The 25,028-nt window shown below is 44.3% G+C and overlaps 1 protein-coding gene across 3 annotated transcripts in view; it reads left to right on the forward strand.

The window, feature by feature from the left end:
* Positions 1 to 10,992: 10,992 nt before the first annotated feature.
* Positions 10,993 to 25,028, forward strand: part of BMAL1 (basic helix-loop-helix ARNT like 1) — a 104,007-nt gene continuing 89,971 nt past the window's right edge. For all 3 annotated transcript variants that reach the window (XM_082845250.1, XM_082845254.1, XM_082845253.1), the window contains exon 1: positions 10,993 to 11,096. The gene's annotated coding sequence lies outside the window, so the exon portion shown is untranslated. The remainder of the gene's footprint in view (positions 11,097 to 25,028) is intronic.

Genomic DNA, 25,028 nt, shown 5'->3' on the forward strand with positions numbered 1-25,028 from the left:
TCATTGATGACTTCTAAGAACCTGATTCAGAAAAATGGGTGTATGGGTGGAAAAGGAAGGATTTTGAAGTGAATAACAGAAGGCCACAAACATAGACAACGTTTTTTGAGAGTGTGTCAACAAATAATCTGAGGCAGAGAAAGATAATGGCAAATTTTTTTGAACGATGTATCTGTAGAAAATAAATATTTCCATTGACATTAGAAATGTATAAGAAATATATATATAATGTGTATTATACATTCGTTTTATATATATGTGTGTATATATATACCAGATTCAAAATGGTTTTAACACAAAGTATCAGGAATTCTTAAATCTGAAGTCCTGCAATTTTTTTTTTCTCTACATTCTGTGAAGTAAATGTTCAAATACACATATAGCTCATTTTAATGTTTCCTTCCATGGGTGTTTCCTTTACTAATGGATTCCCAAGCCTATTCTTTTAAGCAGCACTTAAAATATTTCTGTTTTATAGGTTGTCGCTGTTTTAAAGGATAAATATTTTTAAACGGGCAGCACCTTGTGAGAAGAAGAACACTGCCCAATAAATCAGGTTCTAATGACCCAGGCAAGAGAGAGCAGGCAGGACTCTGTCGTTGGCTGAGTTGGTCTCAAAAACAGTAACGCACAGGAAACGGATGACAGCAAGTTTCAAAGCACAGCAAAAGCCTCATTAATGCTGAACATTGAAGTCACACTTCAGCTTAAAATTTGCTGAAACAGAAATAAAAACATACATGAGGCCCTTTGGGTCTTCATGTGTACAAGAAAATATGAGTGATGTGTTATTCTGTGGTGTTCTGTGATAGGTTTGACTGCTTGTTTTCCAAGGAGCTTTTATCTTTAGATTCATTCTCCAGGCAAGCTCATCCCCCTGGTGTGTTCAAGTGTTCACCAAGGACTTTCCTGCAAACAGAAACCTGGAGAGGGAAGCTTTAAAAAAGTTAAAAAAAAAAAAACACAAAACCTTTTTGTATTGTAGTTAATGGCCTCTTATTGCTTGTTTGTGGAGAATAAGCACAGTTCAGAAGCATGAGAGTAACTAATCAAGAAAAAAAAAGCATTACTTATATATTTTTTGTTTTTCTATTCATTGTTTTGTTTTAGAGAAAATGTATTTTTCTAGTGCAACCAAATTGACGGACCCTTTGCAGGATAAGAAACAAAATGGAATGTTCATCTACCTTTTCGAAAGACTAAAGTAACTAACATTTTAGAATCTGATCCTATTTTCTAATCTCGATTAATCCATAACTTTCAGATGTAATGAATTGTAAATAGTCAATTATAAGGTGAGCCTTTGGAAGTCGGAAAGCACTTTCTAATGGGGGAAAAATTTCTTTGCGATGACCGGATTTTCACACTAGCCCACAAGTCTAGTTAAGCTATGACATACTTAAAAGGACAGTAGGAATAAAAAGTACTGAGGTAGTGCTATTTAAGGGATGGAAAGAACACAGACATTGGAGCCAAAGAGATTTGAGCCTCCCTTGAATCTTAGGTCAGCTGCTGACCAGTTTCAAAATGTTGGGCAAGTAACTTCACCTCTCCAAGCCTCAGTGGCCTCACCCATATAATGGGGATAATGCTCAGATTCCAGGGTTGCTGCTGTGAGGACAGCACATGGATTGAGAGCAGAGAGACTCTGGAGCCAGATGCAAGGTTTGAATTCTGGCTCTGCCATTTACTTGCTAGGAACCTTGGACTTAACTCAGACTTAACTTCTCCATGCATCAATTTCCTCATTTTATAAAATGAGAATAAGATAGAAACACCTCTAGAGGTGTTGTGTGGATTGTGTTGGGTTGAGTCAATATATAGGAAGTGTTTGGCATAACACTTGGCATGTGATAATCCACTATAAAAGTGTTAGTTATTATATGATGTGTGCTTCCTGTCTCTTCTTAAACAATAATAACAAACCATCATAGGCTAAAAAAAAAAAAATCTATGGATAGATAATAGAGTTACTTTCCTAAGAAACTAATTTGGTTCATGGTAATTTATCACTAGGTATGGAAAAGAAATTTCATCCCCCAGGATGTGCAAATGGAGAAATGGAGAAACGAGGATTGTGTCTAACCAAAACCACAATTTCACTTGGTTTAGAAAGAATGTCAAGTGTTACCTGTTCTTCACCAGAAGGGAAACAAGCAACAAGTCTCTGCAGCCAGACATAGAAAGTATTGTTTTGAGAAAATGGAAAGATCTCAGACGTGCTTGGGCAAGATTATCATTCCACTGCCTTTTAATTACAATTACCATACTAAAAATAGTTGCATTGTACTTCATTCATTCATCATTGCTCAATAGCCCCATGTGTGGAATATGAAAATATGAGATGCCTTGCAGTTGAAGACAGCTGGATGCTTAAAACCTAGTCTGAAGTATTAAATAGACTGAAAGTCTTAATGTATTCCTTTCTTCTGGTACAGTGAAATTGTTTTTTTATCAGATATATCCTTAACTCCTAGGATTACGCAGGGGTCGGGGAGGAAATGTGATTTTAAAAGGGAGGTTGCCAACGATTTTAGCTTCACCTGCTTGGAAACACTGTAATGAAGCAGGAGTCAGGGCCAGCCTTCCAAGATGCCCGTATGGTACCCTGTGATAGGAGGAGAGCGTGGAGAAGTAAAAGAGGTAGGGATTACATGAGAACACCTAGTAATCTAGTCACCTTCATTTTCTAAAACCTGCTGTCCCCAGGAAGCAGGAAGTTACCGAGAAAATAAATATACTTTGCTCATCTGGGTCCAGACCGGGATCCTTGGTTAAGGCGGTGACGTGGTGTGGTGTATGGGGTTGTGGTGTTACACTGTGGTGGTCTCTTAGCTCCGAATGTTCCTGGGCAGCAGAGTGTCTTCCCCAGAAGCAGGGCTTTAAGCTGGAGAATATTTGAAAGTAAAAATAACACTAAGGACTACAAGTACACTGTTTAAGTTATTTTGAATTCATCTTGGAATTGGAAATTCACAATGCAACTCTTGGTATTTCTCAGTTTATTGAGACAAAAAGGGGCTCCAAGGCCAAAGAGCAGATCACCTTGGGATTTTCCAGGGATTCCAGCCCAGCCACAGCAAGCCGTCGCAAGGGCTATGCGATTTGAAGGTGAATAACTGGTGACTTTAACTAAGGAGAGAAAACCAGAATAACATGAAGTGGTGCCAGAGAACACACAAAGTGTTCTGGGACAGTTGGCTCTCCTAGTTTCCTTTTAAAATTATTTTTATTATTATAAACAGCTTTGCAGAAAGTTTATCCCATAACCGTCTCCATAAAATTACTGACATATCTCTGTGAACATTTACAACTTTGTCCATATGTACACATATTATTTACTAAATTTTATCCACTCTGCATATGATGGGGGTCTTACTTTTCATGTGGCATTATTTGTATTATTTTCTTCGACTTTTTCTGTCTAGTTCTGGTCTAACATTATATTTAACATGTTAAAGGATGGCATAATACCATATCCAGTTGATAAAACAACTTATTTTCTCAAAGGTGAATCAAACTTCTTACTTCTCGGCCTTCCCTGGTGGCGCAGTGGTTAAGAATCCACCTGCCAATGCAGGGGACACGGATTCGAGCCCTGGTCTGGGAAGATCCCACATGCCGCGGAGCAACTAAGCCTGTGTGCCACAACTACTGAGCCTGTGCGCTAGAGCCCGCAAGCCACAACTACTGAGCCCACGCAGCATGACTACTGAAGCCCTCGCGCCTAGCGCCCATGCTCCGCAACAAGAGAAGCCACTGCAAGATGAGAAGCCCACGCACTGCAACGAAGAGTAGCCCCCGCTCAGCACAACTAGGGAAAGCCCACGCGCAGCAACGAAGACCCAACGCAGCCAAAAATAAATAAATTTATAAATAAGAAGTAGGATACAAAAGAAAATTTCGGTGTGATAAAAATTAGGTCACAATATAATATAGTTACTAAGAAAATTCGACAAAGAAAATACATCAGTATTTTAACAGGGGTTATATATATTTAATGAGATTATAGATTATTTTTTATTTTCTTCTCCATGTTTGTAAATTTTTTGTCAATTTTTCGTTGGTTTTATAATCTGGGGGAGAAAAGCAACAGATGTTCTTTTTTCTTTGTTCTTGTTTCTTTCTTTGTTCTTGTTTTTAATTGCAAAGAGAAAGGAGAGATTTGAGTAGCAATCATTCTTTTAATGCACAGACATCTGTGTGCAAAATGAAAGTTTTCCTTAGGTGGATTTTGAATCAGTAGCTTTTATGTGAGAGAAGTAAAGGACCCAGAGTTACTGCAGAGAACCCAGACAGGATTTGTTGCTTGGGATAGTGCTTGGAGATTATTATTATTATTACTGCCACATTTTAAAAGTCTAGTTGATTTACAATGCTGTGCCCATCTCTGCCATACATCGAAGTGACTCATTTATACACATATAGACATTCTAAGAGATTACTGACTTCTATTTTCAAGAAACAAAGAGAGGAAAGCCCAGTAAAATAAGACAGCTTTACAAGGAATAATGCTTTAAAAAGAGTAGTTTTTCTATTACAAGTGACAGGTTTAAATAATGCCCCCAGTAGTACTACTTACATCTCACTACCCCAACTTTTGACCTTTTAACTGGAATATATATGGTGCATTCTTAATAGTGTGCTCTGGGCCTGTTTGCTGGTTGGCCCTTTCTTTTCTTCATGATGTGTGTGGGGGGGTGTGTAGCTGTGTGCATGTATTTGTATAATCCACCTTTATCTTTGTGGTCTCTGGATTTTGTGTCAGGCTTAGAAAGGCCTTTCAAGTTTATAAACATTTTACTCACATTTTCTTCTAATGTTTTTATAGATTGCACTCTTTACATGTAAATCCTAAATAATGGTGGGTTATATTTTCATGTAAAGATTAGGGTAGAGAGTAAGCTTTATGTGTTTCCATATGGCTAGCTAGTTGTTTTAATAGCATTTATTGAAAAACCCATATTTTTTCCCAATAATTTAAAATTCACCTTTATATTATACTCAGTTTTCATGTCCTTTGTGTCTGTTTCTGGATGCTATGCCTTTTCATTCACCTATTGGTTTGTTTCTAAACCAATACCAGATTAATTGCCACACTTCTGTAGTGTGCTTTGATAACGTGTTAGGTCAGATTACCCCCAATCCATGCCCTCTTTTATTTTTCAAAAGCATATTGTAATTTTTTTTAAGTTAATGTACTTCTTAAATGGCTTGACTTAACATTTCACTTTGCTTTACTAACTAGAAAGTTTCTTTTTTCTCTTTTTAATTTGGAGCATGAATTTTAGTGCTGCTCATTCTAGCAAAGCAGGGCAAAACCTATGCCAGTTTTCTGAAGACAGTGTCTATTTGTTCTTCAGGGCTTCTGTCGAGAAGCAGTGTGGTCACGGGCGCTTTGGCTCCCTCTAGCAAACACCCCTCAGTCAAATGGAAAAGCCCCTTTGACATCTGAACACCAAGATCTCTGAAATCTTGGCCATGTCTGCAAACAAGATCTAATCTAAAGCCCAATTACACGGTCTAGGGCACATTCCAAATAAGGTATTACTGCTCTCTCGTTCTGAGCTGCTAGGACCGTCCCATTCAGAAAAGAGCCAAAGGAGTTCTTTTTATAAAAAGTAGCTGAAAGAAACACTGGTTAACCCATCAACGCCTGACCTTTTACAGTTCCCATTTTTGTACACCCAGATATGTCCACCTTGGTTAAAAAAAATCAAAGCAGACACACACATATCAACACAAACCGCTTTCAGTTGGGTTGGCTGCTAAGAGATAGCTATGATTCTTTTTCTAATTTCCCCTTAAATAACCAGCGTCTTCAAAAGGTGATCTGTTACTCCCTGGCGTCATGTCTTCACTGGTTTCCATCCCTGATTTTCCTAATATCCTACGTCGAGCTTCTGGCTCTAGGAGCAGTTTTAGTGAAACAGCTTTCTTACACTCAGATGTCTTTGTTGCTCTAACCAAAACCTTTTGCTCAAGTGTAAGCTTCCCTCATCTTGCTTCCACACCTGTCTGTTGAGACTTTCTTCCAAAGTTTTTCAAACCCAGCTTTTCACTTTTTCACTCCTCCTGCCTTTGCTCTTATTTCTCTTGTATTTCCTCCTGTTCTGATTCTCTTTCACCTCCGTAGGCACACATCTGGGGACTTCTGCTCAGTCCACACCTCCCACTTTGACAGCTTCTCCTGTTTCTTTCTCTTTCTCTCAGGGGTTGAAAGCATCCACGGAGGACCATGTACAAATGGGGTGGAGGGTAAAGAGCTACAGAAAAAGAGAATCATCAGGCAGATAGACAGAGAAAAGACCAGTCCAGAGGCCACACAACCCCAGAGAGAGGAGGAGATGAGAACTGTTTAATGCCTAATGGTGCCCCAGTTCTAGTCCTCTGTGAGGATTTGCTGTGCTTCCTACTCTAAGGTTCTGTGTCACCATTGTCTCCTCCCAAGAAATCTCCCCCTTTGGGCTTAAGTTACTTGAGGAGGCTTCTGTTTCTTGCATTCCCTAAGTTTGAGATGACATCCTCATCTCTAAGGCATAGTCCTGGATATTCTCCTTTTCTCTACATGAAACCCTAATCAATTGGAAAATTTTTAAAAATAATAATGCTCACCGTCTAATCAATTGGAAAATAATAATGCTCACCGTCTAATCAATTGGAAAATTTTTAAAAATAATAATGCTCACCGTCTTTGAATTGATGACTCCTGAACCTATGTCTCTAAAATATGAGGCTTATTTGTTTTCCAGAGGAACTGTCCAAAGGAAGAGGCAAATTACTGAGGTAGTTAAGAGTGTGAGCTCTGAGGTCAGACTGTCTAAACAGCTTGAGATCTTCAGTTTCCCAATCTGTAAAATGGGAATAATAGAAGTACCTGCCTTAGAGGAATTTGTGAAAATTGAACGAGGTAATGCATATAAAGCTCTTAGAACAGTGCTTGACTCACTGTCAACCTGCAGTAAATATTGTTGTTATTATTACTACTATTTATAGCAACACATTCGTACTTGGCTTTCCACAAGAACTTTAACATGTCCACCTCAGGACTTCTCAACCTCCTTCCAAAGAGAGCATGACTACATAACTTCCCGGTCCTGTCACTGGCTTCTCCATTCAATCCAACAGTCCTGGAATTTGACCTCGGGTCTGTTTGACTTCAGAGCCTGTGCTTATTCCATTAGACCAGCCATTCCCAAATTTGACTGCATCTCAGATCCCAAATATAGTAAATCAGAATCTTCTAGATTGGGGCTTGAGAGTCTGTATGTTTTAAAACTCTTCAGTTAAGTCTAGTGGGTCTGATCATTGAATCAGAGTCTGGATTATACTACTTTATCTTCACTAACTTTATCTGTAAAATGGGCGCAGTAATATGTCTATTTCATTGAACTGTTAACCTAATATATATTGAATCTTTACTGTGTGCCAGGCATTGTGCTAAGGGCTTTCTATTATCTCACTTAACTCTCACAACAATCCTGTGAGGTAGATACTAGATTGTCCCTATATTACAGATGAGGAAACTGTGATGCAAAAGAGGTTAAGTTACTTGATAAATGTCGTCCACTTAGCAAGTGTAGAGAGCTAACGTATCAATTGCTGGGGTTAATGTGATGTGAGGATTACATTAAATAATGCATTTAAATCACCTGGCACACAGTAGGTACCCAATAAAGGTTCTATTTTCGGGACTTACCTGGTGGCACAGTGGTTAAGAATCCACCTGCCAATGAAGGGGACACTGGTTCGATCCCTGGTCCAGGAAGATCCCACATATCGCGGAGCAACTAAGCCCGTGCGCCACTACTGAGCCTGCGCTTTAGAGCCCGCAGGACACAGCTACTGAGCCCATGTGCCGCACGCAACTACTGAAGCCTGCGCGTCTAGAGCCCATGCTCCGCAAAAAGAGAAGCCATTGCAACGAGAAGCCTGTGCACCGCAATGAAGAGTAGCCCCTGCTCACCGCAACTAGAGAAAGCCCGTGTGCAGCAACAAAGACCCAACGCTGCCAAGGATAAATAAAATTAAAAAAAAAAAAGGTTCTCTTTTCCCTTCCTTTTATCCAAGGGATTCTATTCATGCCCAGTGAATTTTAGACAGAGGACAATACTTCAACCTTATTGGTGGCCAGAGAATTGGAAATTTGGTATTCTAGAAGGTACAAATAAAAGGGAAGCAGGTACCTGAGAAAGATGGAGGTGTTTGGGATCTCCAACAAAGAGAAACAAGGGAAAACATAATTACATATGGAAGAGCAGGTGCATGTGAGAACAAATAGTAGCTTGGCGACTGAGGGTAGGAAATGGCAGAGTGATAAACTTTAAAAGAGGAAAACCAAGGTATGGAAAGTAGAACCACATCATCTCAGGGGGGAAGCGTCCTGAAAGATAACTATTCCAACCCCATTCCCACCATGTGGTCATCCAGTTCTTATTTGGACAAGTTCTGTGACAAAAAACTCAACTTATCAAGGCAGAAGAAGCTCTGTTTTTTAGAAGATTCTTCATATTGAGTCATTCTAGAATTTCTACCCACAGGGGTCCCCCTTCCACCCTGTGGGGCCCTGAAAAATAAGTCTAATTTCTTTTCTATTTGACAGCTCTTCAAATTTATGAAGACAGTTACCTTGTACCCCTGGGGCGAAACCCTCTGCTTCCTTTAATAATTTCCTAGTAAGACATAGTTCCCAGCCTTGTTACATCCTGGTCCCTTTTCTGTGCATAGTTTTTCTTTGCCAAGCCTTGATTGGAGACAGTATTCCACGTGCATAATGACAAACACTGGGCAGCATTGTAACCCCACCATGCTTTACATGTTAGACTTCTATCGATGCAGCCTAAATCAGCATTATTTTGGCAGCCACACTTCACTGAGGACTCAGAGTGAGTCACCTAAGACCCTTTAGTCTTACTCTTACATGCATCTGCTAAGATACCTCTGCCCCCAGCTGCCTTTCAGCAGTTGATTGTCCAGGGCAGGACTCCCCACATTTATCCCTGTTAGAGTCAGCCCATTGCTCCAACATTGCATTTGGCTTATGTTACATAATGGTGTCTCTTTCCCTCCTGGCTCTGTGTTATCTGGAAATTCGGTGCAGATCCTCTGGGTTTTCATTCAGAGCACTGTAATAAAAGTCCCAAAGTCTGGGCCATGGAGAGAGCCTTCTGCCATCCTGATGGTAACTGGTGTGGTCTGAAGGTTTTGAAGTCGAAGGAACCTGGTTTGACTTGTGGCTTTGAGTCAGCTGGTTAAACTTTGAATTTCAGTTTCCTCATCTGTAAAATGGGATTGTGTGGATTAAGGGGGAAGATGCAGGGAAAGCACTTAGCATGCAATAGATGCTGCACAAATATCTATTACCTCCACCCTTCAGGTCAGCAAGGATTCATTAATCAGCATCTTTAGGTGATGGTTACTTAGCAGTTATTCATCCAATTAGTTACATTAGAATCCAGGCTTATATTTCTTCATCTTGTCCACAACATCTCGTCAAGTACATTGTTAAAATCCCACTTACATAGTGTGGTCTCCTCATGAAATCAGGGCAGAGAAAGAGTAAACAGCAGTCAGATTCTCCCTGCATGTAAACTTAGGAAAAGTAGTAAGCTACCAATGAAGTTGGTTAACCTTGAAAACCGTCAACATTCAGGCCCCAAGCACATACTGGGCAACCACTATGTGCTTGGCAGTGAGCTGGGGATGGGCTACAGTTTTACAATGTTTTAAATGCAGCATCTATGTTCAAGGAGCAAGGCTGGAATTCTAGAGTCATAGGGGCTAGTCTGGGTCACAGGACTGAGTGATTTAGATCTGTTTGTTCATATATCCAGTCAACAAACATGCACCCTCCCCACACTTCCATTCCTTCCCCCCACCCCCTTAGGTACTAAAGGGGAGGGGCGAGTATAACAAAAAAGACAAGGTCCCTGTATTCAAGGAGTTTAACATCTAAAAGGGTTGGGAGTTCTTTGAGCTAAAGGCCCTCTGTTAAATGCTTGAGAAGCAAAAATAAGACAGATTCTCCGTCCTCTCAGTACTAAAGTTGTATCTTGTTATGAAATGTTTATTTTCTGTAACTATTTGTTTCCTTCCGTCTCACTCACTGGACAGCTTTTCTACGGTAAAGACTAGAGCCACCGGGAAGTTGTCTGCCACACAATAGGTGCGGTCACTGAATGGAATCGCTCCAGGCTTGAGTTTCCGCTTTTGAACAAGAATGACAGCTCCAATGGGATGCTTGGAGGTCAGGACGAAAGAAAAGAACGTAAGAACACTTGGATGGAAAAGACTTCTGGAAATACTAAGTATTTTTTCTCTCGTTTGGACTTTGGCAAACCAAGATGTTTTGGGAAGGGTCTGGCACTCTGTGTTCCTAAAATTGGTCTCCTAGATGGAGTTGGAGGAAGGGGAGTGAGGGAATGTTGCTTTCGTCAGCATGTCCCGAGTGAAAAAGGGCGAGGGGGAGTGAGAGCCCTGAGCCAGAAGCAAGTCAGGGACCTAGAGAAGAGGGACATCGCAGGCGACTGCAAGGAGTGCGGCGTCTGCGCCCGCAGTGGCCAAGGCTAGCGGGAGACCTGAGGGGAGAGAGGACAGGGGCGAGGAAATCCAGGGAAAGCGCGCGGATTGGTCCTCTCCTTGGGGCGTGCGCTTCTGTGCGCCAAGCGATTGGTGGCGGGAAAGTAGCAGGTAAACCGGCCCCCGCCGCCTCGCCATTGGTCAGCGGCCTCTCTAGCTGCCACACAACTGGCCCGCAGGCCGCCGAGCCGCGCGCGGATTGGACGGGGGCGGCCGCCCAGACCGGCTCCCTTCGGGCGCTAGGATTGGCTGGCGGGAAGAGGCAGGTATCCGGGCTCCGCGACTCCTCCATTGGTGGGCGGGGAAGGGGGGTTGGGCACAGCGATTGGTGGGCGGGGGGCCGGGCCTGGGCCGGCGGGGAGCGGATTGGTCGGAAAGTAGGTTAGTGGTGCGACATTTAGGGAAGGCAGAAAGTAGGTCAGGGACGGAGGTGCCTGTTTACCCGCGCCGGACTCACCGCCGCCGCCGCCGCGGGATCCGAGTGGGGGCGCGGGTGCGGGCGCTCCCGGCGAGCCACGGTGAGTGTCGGGCTGGCCGCGGCCAGCGGCGCGGCCGCGGGCACCCCGTCGGGGCCGTTAGCACCCTGGCAGGCGCGGCGCCTCAGCCGCCGCCCGGGGCGCAGCCCGGCCGCCGGGGAGCCCTGACCGACGTGCCCGCTGCCGGCCTTAAAGGGCCCGTGCCCGCTCCCTGCCCCCACCCGGGCCGCGGGGAGGCTGCGCTCCTTAAAGGCGCCGCGCCCGTCCGCCCCCATCCTCACTCGCGGGGGTTGGCGCTGCGGGGTAGAGCGGGCAGAGGTGCCGCAGGCGCCCTTAAAGGGACCGGGAAAGAGTCCGCGGGAATACCCACCTCCCCTCTGCGGGCATCGCTACCTGACCCGGGGGGTGGCGGGGAGAGGAGGTAGGAGCAGCCAGCTGCCTCTTAAAGGGACAGCTCCACCCTTTGGGAGCAGTGACCCGGCTGAGGGCGAGTCCTAGGATGTATCCCTGGAAGGTTCGGGGACCCCCGAAGCGACCATCCTTGACGGCTGCACCCCAGGGGCGTTGGGCGAGAGATGCTGCTTCTGCTTTTCCTCCGCCTCCTCCACTTCCCTTTCGGGAGCCTGTGGGGCTGGGTGGGGGCGGGGAGGGCGTCTCCGCCGGGCTTGGGGAGTCCGAGCCCCCCGTTGCCCCTTCGGCCCTGTCGCGGGTGCTGCCGCTGCACCCGGGTATTCCCCGCCGGAGATGCGGCCGACCCCAGCCTGCGAACTTTCGTCCGGCCTGCGCCATCTGGGTCCTGGGCAGCCCGGGGAGGATCCCCCTTGGGTCTGCGAGCAGGTGCTCCACGGCACGGGGATGTCGCCCGGCGCCCAGGTGTGGGCCCGCCGCCCTCCCTGGAGTCCTGGAGACCGCAGCGAGGCTGGGTTTAGCACGGGGTTTGACAGATGTCAAAGAAAAAGCTTCCCGCTCACGATTGCCGGACGTTGACAGCCAAGAGAGCTCTTGTTTGCTCAGAGGAATAAGTGGAAGAATAGAAATTAATGCCGACCTTGTGGGGCTCGAGTCAGTCACCCCGAGGGGTCGTGGGAACCGGCTGCGGAACCGAGGGCAGGCGCGGGGGAAGGAAAGGCTGCACTGGACATGGGCGTCTGTTGTCAAGTTTGTGCGGGCCGGTGGGGTATCAGGCTGTCCCCCCTCACCTCACCTTTCCCATCCTCTTTTCCCTCCCCTGCCTCGGCCCCTTCCGAGTCACCTAGTGTTGTTTTGGCACTTTTGCGCGTGCTGTCTCCTCTCCCTGCTTACATAGCTACTCCTCGGCGAGAAATTATTAGCCAAGTTTTATCACTCAGCTTCCAGAAATTAGATTCGAAGAAGCATTTCTTGACCGTACGTGTATTTCCAGGATCTTCGTTTTTTAAAAAATCCATAAAAGCTGCCCATTAGCTGCATCTAGTTTCGCACAGTGCTTGCTTGTCATTTGTCCTCCTGACATCTGCTGCTGTTCCTTCCTTTAATCTATTTTTATATGACAACTATTATTTTAATTCTTCTTGTCTCATTGATATCAGGATCTGTCAATTGGGTTGGTGGAGTTTTTAATTAATGTACTGGTTGAATCATGAGCTTAAAATAATCATTGCTGCTCCTGAGCAGTTTTGAATAATCTCATGCTCTCCGTGCTTGCAAGATTTTAAAAAGAAAAAAAAAAATCACTGCTGTTAAATTTGATTTCCATATCAATGAAACTCTAAAATATTTTTTAACACAAAATTGAATCTTTCACTCCATGCTGTGTTACTGAATTCACTTTACTAATAAGTCTTTAAAACACTTTGTTGAACATATTTAGAAGGCTTTAAAATTTCCTGGGCAGGATTTGAAATTGCCTGTATTATCTACAGCTGGATCTGTAGGGGCATTTTTGGTTTTGATTGTAGATGTAGCCAGTGCATAATAATAGTAAGTTAAAACTATGGTTAAATTTATACCTTATTCCAACCCCTAGAGTTTAGAAAGAGGGAAAGAGAAAGGAGCAGGTGTGGTAGAAGAGCACTTGTTTGAGAGAATCTCCTGGTTCTAGCCCAGACTTGGGCTTTCATGGCTGTGCTACTTGGGGCAGGTCCCTGAACCTTTCTGAGTTCTGCTTGCCTCAGATGGAAAGTAAGGCAGTTGAACTAGGTGATCTCAGAGGTTCCTGCTGCTCTAAAGTTCTGTGCATCTCTAAATATTTAATACAGCTGAATTCAGGTTGGTATTTACCTGCTGGAGCCTCCAGAATATCTGAGCTGAAGTCCTATTTTCTTGGGAAACTTAAACAGATCAACAGATGGTGTTTTAAAGAATCCATTTCAAATGATTTATAAAATGATGACTACTCAGGAATTTGTCTGCTATTTGCAGAAGAGGTTCGCCTACCACAGAGAGGAAAAGGAAGTGGCCCTACTTTCAGATTTATCGCTCCATACCAACGATCTCTACGCAATTTATATACTAAACAATGGACAGGCACTGTAGAAAGACTTGTTAACAAAATGCATAAGCATATGTAAAAACGAAATATTCTGTATCTCTCTTTGGTATAAGGGTTGCCTTCCTTCTATGGGCTTTCTTCTATTTATGAGTCCATCAACTCATGGTGGTTGGAGAAAGTCAGATATTAAAGAAACAGTTTCTGCCCCATGTGATGTTACAGTCATTGGTAGTGATTTTCGTTAACATCGTGATAGCAGTTGCAGGGAAGTAATTTTTTACTTCCTTTTTAGACCTCGAGGTTTAGTTAGGAGCCTGGAAATACAGGTATGTCACCCTTCTCTACAGTCTTTTCTCTCATTGCCACTTCATCATAATACCCAGACTTACCCCAGACACCCACCCTGGCTTTTCTCCTCCCTCTGTCTCTAAACAAGACCTGCTCTGACTTAAGCTCCCTCAGCATCTCTTCCTTCCGGCTCAGAATGTCTTGTCCCTTTCCCCCATCTCTCCTCTTTTCCTCCCAGTTTGGAAAAAGCAAGTGAATTTCTCCCCTGTTCCCTCTTCTTAGACCCTCAATTTGGGCAGGAGCCTGGTCTCTGGTAGCAGGACCTGGGACTTGGGTTGGGTGGTGTGTCCTTGGACAAGCGCTAGACTCCTCTGACTGCAGGCTCCTCCTCTGTGGTGTGATGAAGGAGCCTGCCTCCTACAGTCCCTGTGAGGATCAGGGGAGATGATGTGGGTAAAACGCCTGGCACACAGGAAGCCCTCCCTCAGTGTCTGCTGACACTCCCTCTCAGTGCTGCCAGGGTCCTGTCGGTCCTGTCACGGCAATATCCTTCGTGCTGTTTGCCCTCAGTCTCCTTACCAACCCTAGAAAAGCCCTTGTCTTGATTGAGGAGGGAAGGATGGAAGGGGAAGAAACAGGCCTGCTGTGGGCCACTGTGCAGCGGGCAGCTTTCATGTGTCTGCACTTGGTGCCCCTGGGCCCCTGTCTCGCTCCCCTCCGTGCCTGGCAGCCTCTCCCAGGGCTGTGAACGGTCACCCCCTCCACTCTCTCATCGGCTCCACTCTTAGCTCCTGCACCCTCTCTACTATCCTTCTTCATACTTCATCTCAAATATCTCCAAAAACTTTAAGTCTTGAATTCCAGGCCCTCATTCTTAGTCCTAAATTGTTGTTCTTGGCCCTTTTGCAGCTTATACCCACCTGTCTTTCCCTCCTTTTTGAAATCTCCTCCTCCCTCAGCCTTTAGGTCACATTGCTTTCTTGGTTTCCTTCCTGCACACCCTAAAAGTAGGTGTCTTTTTGGGCCTCTGCTCTTCACACTAGCCCAGTGGGCTCAGGTCCCCTTTCCGGTCCTGATGTGTCTCTCCTGCTTCAGCTGCTAGCAGGTCCATTGTAGACATTCACGGCAGCCTATTGCCAGCATCCGTGGCCTTGGAGTTACAGGTTGCAAACTGCTTGCAAGCATGGTCTCATTTCATCCTCATGACAGCTGTACCCCTTCACCATCAGGCTGTTCTGAGAGGGACTTTGGTTGGGTGGTTAAAAGCACAGACTTTGGAGCCAGATTTTATATCCTAACTGTTTCTTACTAGGTTTATGACTTGTGGTCAAGTTGCTTTGCTCTCTCTGTCTTGGTGTTCTCATCAGTAAGACTGGAATCACTTTAGTCCTTACCTCAGAGTGTTGCAGTGTGGATTCAATGAGTTAAAGAATTAAAAATACATGAAGCTCTTCATGGAACATAGTAAACGTTCATGGATGTTAGCTGTCAGTCTTGCTGCTCCTTCTTGCGTCTCCACACGCAGCCCGCCTGGCTGTGTGCACAGGACTGTCCAGTCAAGCTGAAGAGCTGTCTGCTCCCTGGACCAGCCCTTGGCCCGTTCTATGCCTCAGCTTTCTCTCATCCAAATCCTACTCTTCTTTAAGACCCAGCTCAAATGCTTGGTCCTCCTGGAGCTATTTCTTCATTTTGTTTTTCTTCCTCCCCACACTGGGCGGCAGTGTCCCCAGCCCTTGATCTAGCTCTAATTATTTTAGGTACTGCTGCATCCCATATCGTGTTGGGCTGTCTCTGGGAATATCTTACCTGCTGGTTCCAGGCCAAGCACTTTGTGGGGAGTTCATCTTGGTTTCCCCAAATCACAGGCATAGGGAGCCTTCAGGATATGCTTGTCCAATGCCAATTAATGACCTTGAGGAGGAGGAGATGGGGTGGGATAGGCACTCAGGGACTAAGCACATGGAGGGAAGGGGATATACCTGTGGAGAGGTGGGAGCATGAGAAGAGGGATGCAACAGGGGCACGAGTGGGCGTGGCCATGAGTAGTTAGGTCTGCATGGAAGGAGGGATTGAGTTGGGGACCTAAAGTCGGGGAGATGAGATTGGGTAAGCTTTAGTCATCTTTGCTTCAGGAGAACGTTGAGTGCTGGCACATGATGGGAAATTATTTTTATGTTAGTACATGCTGTCCTTTTAAATAGGGTAAACTCATGTTTATCCAGCCTGGTTAAAGAAGGGGATGGATGGTCTGTCTAATTTAATATTCTGGTTAATACTCTACCCATTAGATTTTGTACATATGCTGAGTAAAACATTTACAAGTACTTATGCTTTCAACCACTGTTTGAAATGTGTGACCTGGGCAAATTAGCTAGCTTCTTTGAGTCTGATTTACCTCATTTGCAAAATAGAAATAATAATAATGATGGTAACGGCAGCTAACGTTTATTGAACATTCTCTAAGTGCCAGCAGATATGTTAGTCACCTTATGTTTATTAACTTGTTTAATCCTCATAACAGCCCTATGAGGTAGGTACCATGATTATCCTTATTTTACAAGTGAGGTGGTTTTGTGAACTGCCCAGCTGGTATGGGGTGGAGCCAGATTGGTGCAGGGGGACGGGGGAGGGACGGACACTTCCAGAGTCTGCTGTCTAACCACTGCGGTAGATGCCTGCTGGGAGGAACCACTGGATTTGATCCCGTGTCTGAAGCAGCCGGCACCAGGCCAGGAGCCAGGCAGGCCCGAGGTGATTGGTGACCAGTCTTATTGCTGACAGACATGGTGTATACCTCCTTTTAAGCAGGACTGAAGTCCTCTGTGGTGGGACACAAGGGGTGCGCGTCTGGATATTACCCAAGTGTGAGTTACAGGGGCTTGTGAGCGTGCATCTCACATCCTGTTGTACATTTCTGTATCTCTTGCTTCCTCCTGCCTTTCTGCGGCGTTGCTCTGACGTAAGCCTCATGTGGCTCAGCCAGCCCCTCCCCAGGCAGCTTGTGTGAGATGAACCTCCTAACAGAACTCCTCACCCACTGCCCCCGCCGGGCCATCTGCGGAGAGCGTCACGGGGAGGAGACCTTTTGTAAAGTCTCTCACCTCTTCCTCCTCTCCAGCTTCTTACCCCAAAGACAGATGTCCACAGCCTTAATGTGTACGTATATATAAATATATTTTTTAATGCCAGTTGTTCCGCAAATACATTTAGATAGTAAGGGAAACATTGTTTTATCTCAAGAACCTGTTACATAAAAATGTGTTATATAATGTTCAAATGTATACTGCACGGTGAAATTAGATACTACTTTTTTTTTTTTCAAAGAGTAGAAAGATAATAAACACAGGCTATACTGAAAGTAATTAAACTCAGATTTGAAAGGCATGGAAAGACATGCCCTGCCCTCAGAGTTATTGTTTTCAATCTCTGTTCACCTTCTTGAATGCTCCAAGTATAGAATGTTTGGGAAGTTGACCCGAATCTGCCATGGAATGCTACTGTGAAATACTCTGGAAGTCGTCTTTTTTGGGGGGGCGAAGAGGGGGGATGTCTCCTGCTCACTTATATCTCTCTCATGTCTAAGCAGAGGGAAGAGGCTCTTTTTGCCTCCCTCATGCTTAGACCATCAAGGTCATATTTTAACCAGTTTTCTGCTCTACCTTCTACTTCCTTCAGTTCCTCCCACATGATGTGGCCAACTTTGCCTTCCAAGAACAGCCCTGCTGCCAGTGGCCTGTGGTTGACACTCCTGTATCCAGTCTTCCAGGCTCTCCAGAGTCTGACCCTGTTCCCCCTGCTCACCAGCCCTGCTTCCTGCCTCTACCTCCATTTGCAGACCAAGCCCAGTGCCTGGGGTTCAGTTCTGCTTGTCCCTGCCCAGGCCACCCCATGCCCTACTCTCTCCTTCTGTCTGTCTTCCCTCAGCTCTCTCCCTTGACCTGAGAGGCCTCTCTTCTTGGCCCCAGCCTGCCTTGAAACTCCCTTCTTTGTGAAACTTCCTCTGATGACATTTGTCCCCTTTGCGCTCTCTCTCTCACACTTTTTTTACTTTTGATTGCCAGCCATTCATTCAGAAGCATTGGTACTTCATAATTAGCATATTGATCATATCGATTCCAATTAGAATGGTCAGTTCTCTCATTTTTTAATCGTCTCATGAATAATTATCTTGTCCTCACTTCCCACCCTCCAGTTCTACTCATTGACTCATTCAGTGAAGTTTATTGGATGCCTGCCGTGTGCATAGCAGTGTTCCAGGCACTGAAGGTACAGCAGTGAACAAAACAGAGTCCCAGGGGAAGGAGACAGACCGTAAACAGTTAAGCATGTTAACTCCTGGTAGTGCTAGATGCTAGGTAAGCAACCACATAGAGTAAAACAGTAGTGATGATGAAGGAGGTTGCTTTAGCTGGGTCCTCAGGTGAAGAGGTGACATTTGAGCTCAGCTGCAGGAAGATGTGGGGAAAGTATCTTAGGAAGAGGGAACAACCAGTGCAAAGGTCCTGAGATTGGAAGTAGTTTGATTGTTTTTGAAGTAAAATAAGGGCCAGTGTAACTGGATTTTTAGTTCCTTGAGTTTAGATGTTTTATCCTCCCTGTAACCCTCAGCTGAGTGCCAACAGCCCTGTAAATACTTGTACTCAAAATTGGAGCATTTGCCCTTGGTTATACATTGTACAAAAAGCAGTTTACCGTATCCTGCTGAGAAGGCTTTTAATAAAACATTATATTGCACATAAACAAATTAAGGGTTTGAAGGGTTTTCTCATAAATATACTCCTAGCATGTATCACCAACTATTACTGTTTTTGTTTTGTTTTGTTTTGTTTTTTTGTGGTACGCGGGCCTCTCACTGTTGTGGCCTCTCCCGTTGCGGAGCGCAGGCTCAGCGGCCATGGCTCACGGGCCCAGCCGCTCCGCGGCACGTGGGATCTTCCCGGACCGGGGCACGAACCCGTGTCCCCTGCATCGGCAGGCGGACTCTCAACCACTGCGCCACCAGGGAAGCCCTATTACTGTTTTAATTATGTCTAGTGCAGAGCTTCAGACTTCAGAATTCTGTTTTATATGCACAGCCATCTTAAAAACAGATTTTGTTTCAAAAGTTCATTTGTAAGGCAGTTGATGGAAACTTGGGATAAATTTTTCTATAGAAAAAAATGAACTAAATGGTGGTTTGGGTCCCAGGCAAGCCCACAAAAGCCATTTAGTGCTGACTCTAGCTGAAACCATACTATTTAGTACTAAAGCATTATCAGCATTAATTAAGCCTTCTGAAGCTAGACCCCCATCTATATAGCATTAAAGGTCATTTACTACTAGCGTTAATGGGACCCATTTACCTAAGTCACTTCTCCTACTATTTTTCTAGTCTGACAAAAAGGTTTATAAAAGGGATATTTGCCTTTGTGCCTTTAAGATTTCATTTCATGTGTTATAAATGAGACAGTGGTGTGGAGAGTGGGGAAAACTGTGGGCTGGGAGCTGGGAGAGGCCTGGGCTCCAGTCTTTGCCAGCCACTGACTTGCTGAGTAACTTTGAGTAAGTTACGCTCATTGAACTTTGATTTCTCAGGTCCTTCTTGGCTATAAAATCCTGTTTTCTCAATGTCACGGGAAAACATGCATGTATTTCATTGTTCAAACCTGCCCTCCAGTAGCTACCTCCACTTTCGTTTTGAAGAAGTAGGTGGCACACAAACAATGAGGAACTCAAGAAGTTCCCATGTGTGGTACCCAACAGTTATGCCTTCGATATGAACCTTGATTTTAATCTGCTATCTCTCTTGACGAGTTGAAAGAAATTTTGTCCTAGAACTTTTGGTCCAGATAAGATTCCTGTGTTCTTCCTCAACTTATCTTCCATGTAATTATGTAAATCATTTTTTCTTTTTAACTCTTAGGGATAAAAATGGTGACTCTGGTTTGTTGCTTTTGAAATATACTTATAAGTGCCCTTAGGGAATGGAACGAGTTTGCAGGAGAGAGCAGAGCTGAAGGAGTGTGGGATCAAAAACAATTTTAAATGTTAAATGCAAAGCTATTTTCAGTATCCTGCTGGAGGAAAAAAAAAAAAAATTTTTTTTTTTTGAGGCTTTAGATTAGAAGAGGTTCCTGCTCCAAAGGAGAAGAGCTTCAGGTTTTGCAGTGGTGAAAACTACCCGATCCTTTACCTACCACCCCTCCCTTCCTGCTCTCCCACCTCTGAGTTGTTTTTGGCCTCAAGAGCCACATTTGCTATTTGAGAGGTTTGATATTTAAGCAATGCTAGTCTCAGAGCTCAGCTGGGACTTAGGGTGTTAGAGGCTTAGAGTTCAGCTGTCTTAGGGTGCAGAGTGCTACGTGGCAAACTTCCCCAGTAGATTCTAGAATGAGGGAAGCCTCATTGGGAGTGACAGTGCACTTTGAGCTCTGCCTCTGTTTGATTACTTGTGAATAGTATGTTTCATTTTTTTCTTTTTCCGTTACTTGAAGGCATAACAAGAGGAGTTGGTGCAAGAAGTTGTTGCTCTGCGGATTTCACTTGGGAGCTAGAGGGTGGCATTATACCCAGCGTTCCTCCTTAGATCCTGGAATACTGGCAGGAATTTTGTCTGTTTTTTTCTCTGCTGTATCCCCAGCAACTAAGACAGTGTCTGCACAGAGTAGTCAATAAATTGTTGCTGAGTGAGTGAGTTCAGCTTGGGAAAACCTCAACTTTCCCACCCTAAGAGTATATAGGCTCATGTGCTTGGTCTTGCAGTGTACTTTGCATTTTAGGATACTGTTTCCTTTTGTCACCTGTGTTTTTCTTATTCTTCAGGTTGGCCAGATATCAGTATCTTTTATTGATGATCAGGACTTAGCTGGCCATGGATGTCCCTGCCCTGCTGATGTTTATCTTTATGTTATCTTTAATTGGCTCCAAAGTACAGCAAATCAATAGCTGAGCCACATCAACTAAAAGAAAACCTACTGCATATTTCTTTGGGTGTAGTACTATACATTTCTTTATTCAGTCAACAAATACCTGAAGGGCAATATACCAGGCACCATGGAGACCCAGAGGAAGAACAGAAATAGTTGTTGTGGCCAAGGAGCCTGCAGTTTTATCTGCAGATGGATAAACCAAGGCCACATATAATGTCAATAAAGTGGTCTAGACGATCTATAATTGCTACAGGAATTCAGAGACTAGAGAGTTCTTTGTGAGTTGCCATGTGAGGGAGGAGGCTTCATGGAAGTGATCAGATTTAATCCAGACTTTTTAAGGATGTGTAGAATTTTGATTCACAGAAAAGGGTAGCACAGGTATTTCCAGGGAGCAAGTGGGTGGGAACACATCATAATTAAAAGCACAGAGGTAGGAATGACCAGCCTGTATTCAGGGACACAGCCTTGCCTAGAATGGAGGGTTCTTCATTTCAGACGATAATAATTGCTAATATATAGAGAGTTCTTATGATGTCCTTAGCACTTCACATATATTACCTGATTTAATGCCTACAAAACCCCATGAAGTAGGTACAATTATTAGCATCATTTTAGAAATGAGGAAATTGAAGCACAGAGTTATCCAGTAACCTGCCTAAGGTCACATAGCTAAGAAGCAGTGGATCCAGGTGTAAAAACCAAGCCATGGAGACACTTGACCAGTGGAATCCTTTGTCTCCCACTGTCCTCCAGATGCAGGATTTGGGCTTGGCTGGGGGTTTTAGAGTCATGAGCTGGAAGTGGACAAGACTCTATTTAGTCCACTCCTTAGTTTTGTAGAAGAAGAAACTCAGCAACGTTAAGTGGCAAGTCAAAGTTTACCTAGTGAGGTAGAGAGTGGTAAAAAACCACTGAAGTTGTTTTATTATGATTATGATTTTAGTGATGTGAAATGATTCTCCCTAAAGCATTAGTCCAGTATGAATGTTCCAGCTGGATTGGAGCAGAGGGACTAACCGCAGCAGAGACCTGATATGAGGCTACTAGCTGAATCCAGACAGAGATTCATCTCAGGGGAGCCAGAACTGGGAATTGTCAGTTATGTTAATCGGCATGGCTGTTTTCAGTTGCCCTTCAGAATTCTAGAGTGTGGGGAACATCTGCTTGTGTGAGTGGCTTTTAAGTATGTGAATCTGCACTGTACTGTGACCGAGACACCTTGGTTAATGAATTCTTGAGAAGCAAAGCACCATTATGGAAGTCAAATGTTTAAAAACAAATACCCACATTTTCCAGAAAGGTTCCCTAATTGGGAACCGGATAATCACCTGCATTCTAGACTGTTTCTGCTACTTACGCACCAGATAGTTTAAGCCAAATAACTTAATGTCTCAAACTGTGGCTGATGCCTTATCTGTGGAACAGGTATAACAATTCCTGTCCAGCCCCTTACAGTGTGGTTTTGATGCTGGAGTGAGATAAGGAAAGAGTAGGGATTTGGGAAGCGGTAAAGTTGCTCCCTGGTTGTAGGGAGTAGCAGCCGTGGTGTTAATAGTGAAGGTGTACTAGCCTTTCAGGGAGAGCCCGAGGGCACCGAGGTAGTTCCCCTGCCTCCAGGGTGTGTTTAGGGATGTGGCGCTGTCCACCAAATGGGTGCTGACTAGCCTCATTTTGCTGGTGTAGGGCCGTGTTTTAAAGATGATGATATATTGCACCCTGAGAGATGGGGGGCCAGCCTCGGCATAGGTAGAAAAGTTAGACACAGACATCCTAGTTAATCTCTTCTCCTCTGTGCACACCTCTCAGGCTAGTGATGGACAGCTATGAACCAGAAAAACAAGTGTCAGGATCTAGCCAGCTGGCCAACTGGGCATTCTTAGACGTTTCACCTATCCTGGGGCAATAGGAAGAAGTCCAGAAGAACCTTGATTAGTTTGGGGAATTAGTGGGTGATTCAGCATGCTGTCCAGGTAATACTTGGTTATAAAGCTTGTAGCAAAGTCTTGATATGAAGGACTATAGATTTGCCAAATCTTAATTACTGTTAGTATTGCATGATGTACTTACTATTCATAATGATAATTATAGCAGTACTTAACCTTCGAGCATTTACCATTCTGCCGAGAACTATGCTAAGTGCTCACATGACTCTTCCCATTTAGTACTCACAATAGCCCTGTGGGGTGGGCACTGTCAGTCCCACTTTCTAGTTAGGGAGACTGAGACCCAGTGCCTTTGATGGTACACAGTGAGTGGAAAAGCCATGATTCAAACCCAGGACAGTCTCACTCCAGAGCCTGCACTCTTACCTGATGCATTCTTCTTCCTCCCTTTTCCTGGGACCCAAAAATGCTTTCTGAATCTGGTTTTGAGGTTTCTGACAGCACAGTGGGTCTTTGGAAGGCATTTTTGGTTGATAGTGGCCATGTCTCTCCCTCCTTCATGGCCATGGCTGACATCTAGCAGCTCTTGCCGGCTTCCCTGTGGCTTGTGAGCAAATGGATGGCAAGGATGAATGCAGCAGATTGACTAACTCTTGCCAGCTAGTGCCTATGGGGGGATTTTAAAGAGGGAAAGAGAGGACTACGAAAGAATTGCTCTGGGTCAGTTTTTCAAAAAGTGTCTGGGTAGTTGGTAGTCTACTCCATTTTCACGTTGATGCTCATCAAAATCTCACAAAAGCCTTTCCTGAGGTCACGGTCATGATAACAATGCCATCCACCTTTCATGTGTGATTTACAAAGTAGTTTTTACGTGTATTGTCTTGTCTAGTCTTCACCACAGCCTTATAAGGAGAGGAGTTATCAAGACACATTTTGCAGGCTAGAAATACCTAGAGAATTTAAACTACAGTCCAGGGTCCCAAAGCTAGTCAGTGGCAGAGTCAGGCTTAAACACCACTTTTCTGACAACTTCTGCTTTCTTCCCAAGTTCCTCTTTGCTTACTCTGTTGAAGATGTTCTTAAGTGTTCTGATTTACTATATTCAGAGGTCAGCAGGAATTATTGAAGTGAAGTGCTACAAACTACACTGTTACTGAATCAGAATAAATGAAAGGTCATGTGATTGGTTATTGTGTTAGGTTTAATTGATTTGCACCTACTTTTGATGGTACAGAACATACAAAGATCTTCTGCGGTATATTATTGGACCAGCAGCCCTTCTAGCTTTAAAAGTCCCAAGGCTTTAATAGATGCTAAAACATGGAGTTTATGTAATTTCTTTAAAAAGTTGACCATCGAATACTTGGTTGGGAACACAAGCTTGTTTCCATGGAGAAATGAGCCTTGATTCACATGATTTCAGCTCTTGGTGCCTTTTCTAGGAATGGAGTAAACTGCTGTAGGAGAGAGAACTGGTGGTGTTATCACTTAGAGCTGTCTCCCCTCCTGTTACTATAGGAGGCTGGTTTGCTTTTCTGGGCCCTCTCAATTTTCCTGTGACCTGAACATAAATCATCTTGGAGATCCTGTTAATTTCATTTTTGAAAAGTTTTCCATGAAATAAACCTGAATGGAATACTTTCTTATATAGTTTTGAACATCCCCTTTAAGGTATTTAATTGGTGACAAGGGGCTTTGCTAAGAGAATGTAGAACTGGTCTCACTCAAGCTTCTTGTATTAGATGGGACACAGAGCAAATTCCTGTATTAGGGAGCTCCACAGACACATTGGCTGAAATTGGGTGGAAGCTGATTTCTTTCTCATGTACCAGTTTAGAGTAGATAAGGGTCCAGGCCTTCTGTCTTCAACATGTGGCTTCTACTTGGTGGTTGAAGGTGGAAGCTTCAGTTTTTACTGTCTCCCAGGGGAAAGGATCAGGGAGTAATACATGCAGTAATTTTAAGGGCAAGACCTGGAAGTAGCACATTCTTTTATCCCATTGGCCAGAACTTAGTCCTATGGCTACATTTAGCTGCAAAGGAAGCTGGGAAATATCTTCAGTTGGGAGGCCGTGAGTCCAGCAAAATCTGTTTTTCAGGGTGGAAAGGAGACCGAACACTGGGGGAGGCTAGCAGTGTGCTACACTGTAGAAGGGAGTAAATAGGATCTGAAACTCTTGCCAGGAAAGCTGGGAGGATGCCTGAGTCCAGGGTCAGAATCTAAGAAGGCTTCCAGAAACCAGGACACGTGCAGCCATCTAGAAGTCAGGGCAACTCATTGCTCAGAAACTAGGCACTGGATGAAGAGTCAGAAAACCTAGCTCTTCCATGTCATAATCTGGGGTAAAATACTCCAATGAATGTTTGCCTTATCATCTAGAATATGGGAACAATGGCGATGACCTTTCTGTCTCCCAGGCTT

The sequence above is a fragment of the Leucopleurus acutus genome, assembly GCF_964270905.1.
Source record: "Leucopleurus acutus genome assembly, chromosome: 8".
Lineage (NCBI taxonomy): Eukaryota > Metazoa > Chordata > Mammalia > Artiodactyla > Delphinidae > Leucopleurus > Leucopleurus acutus.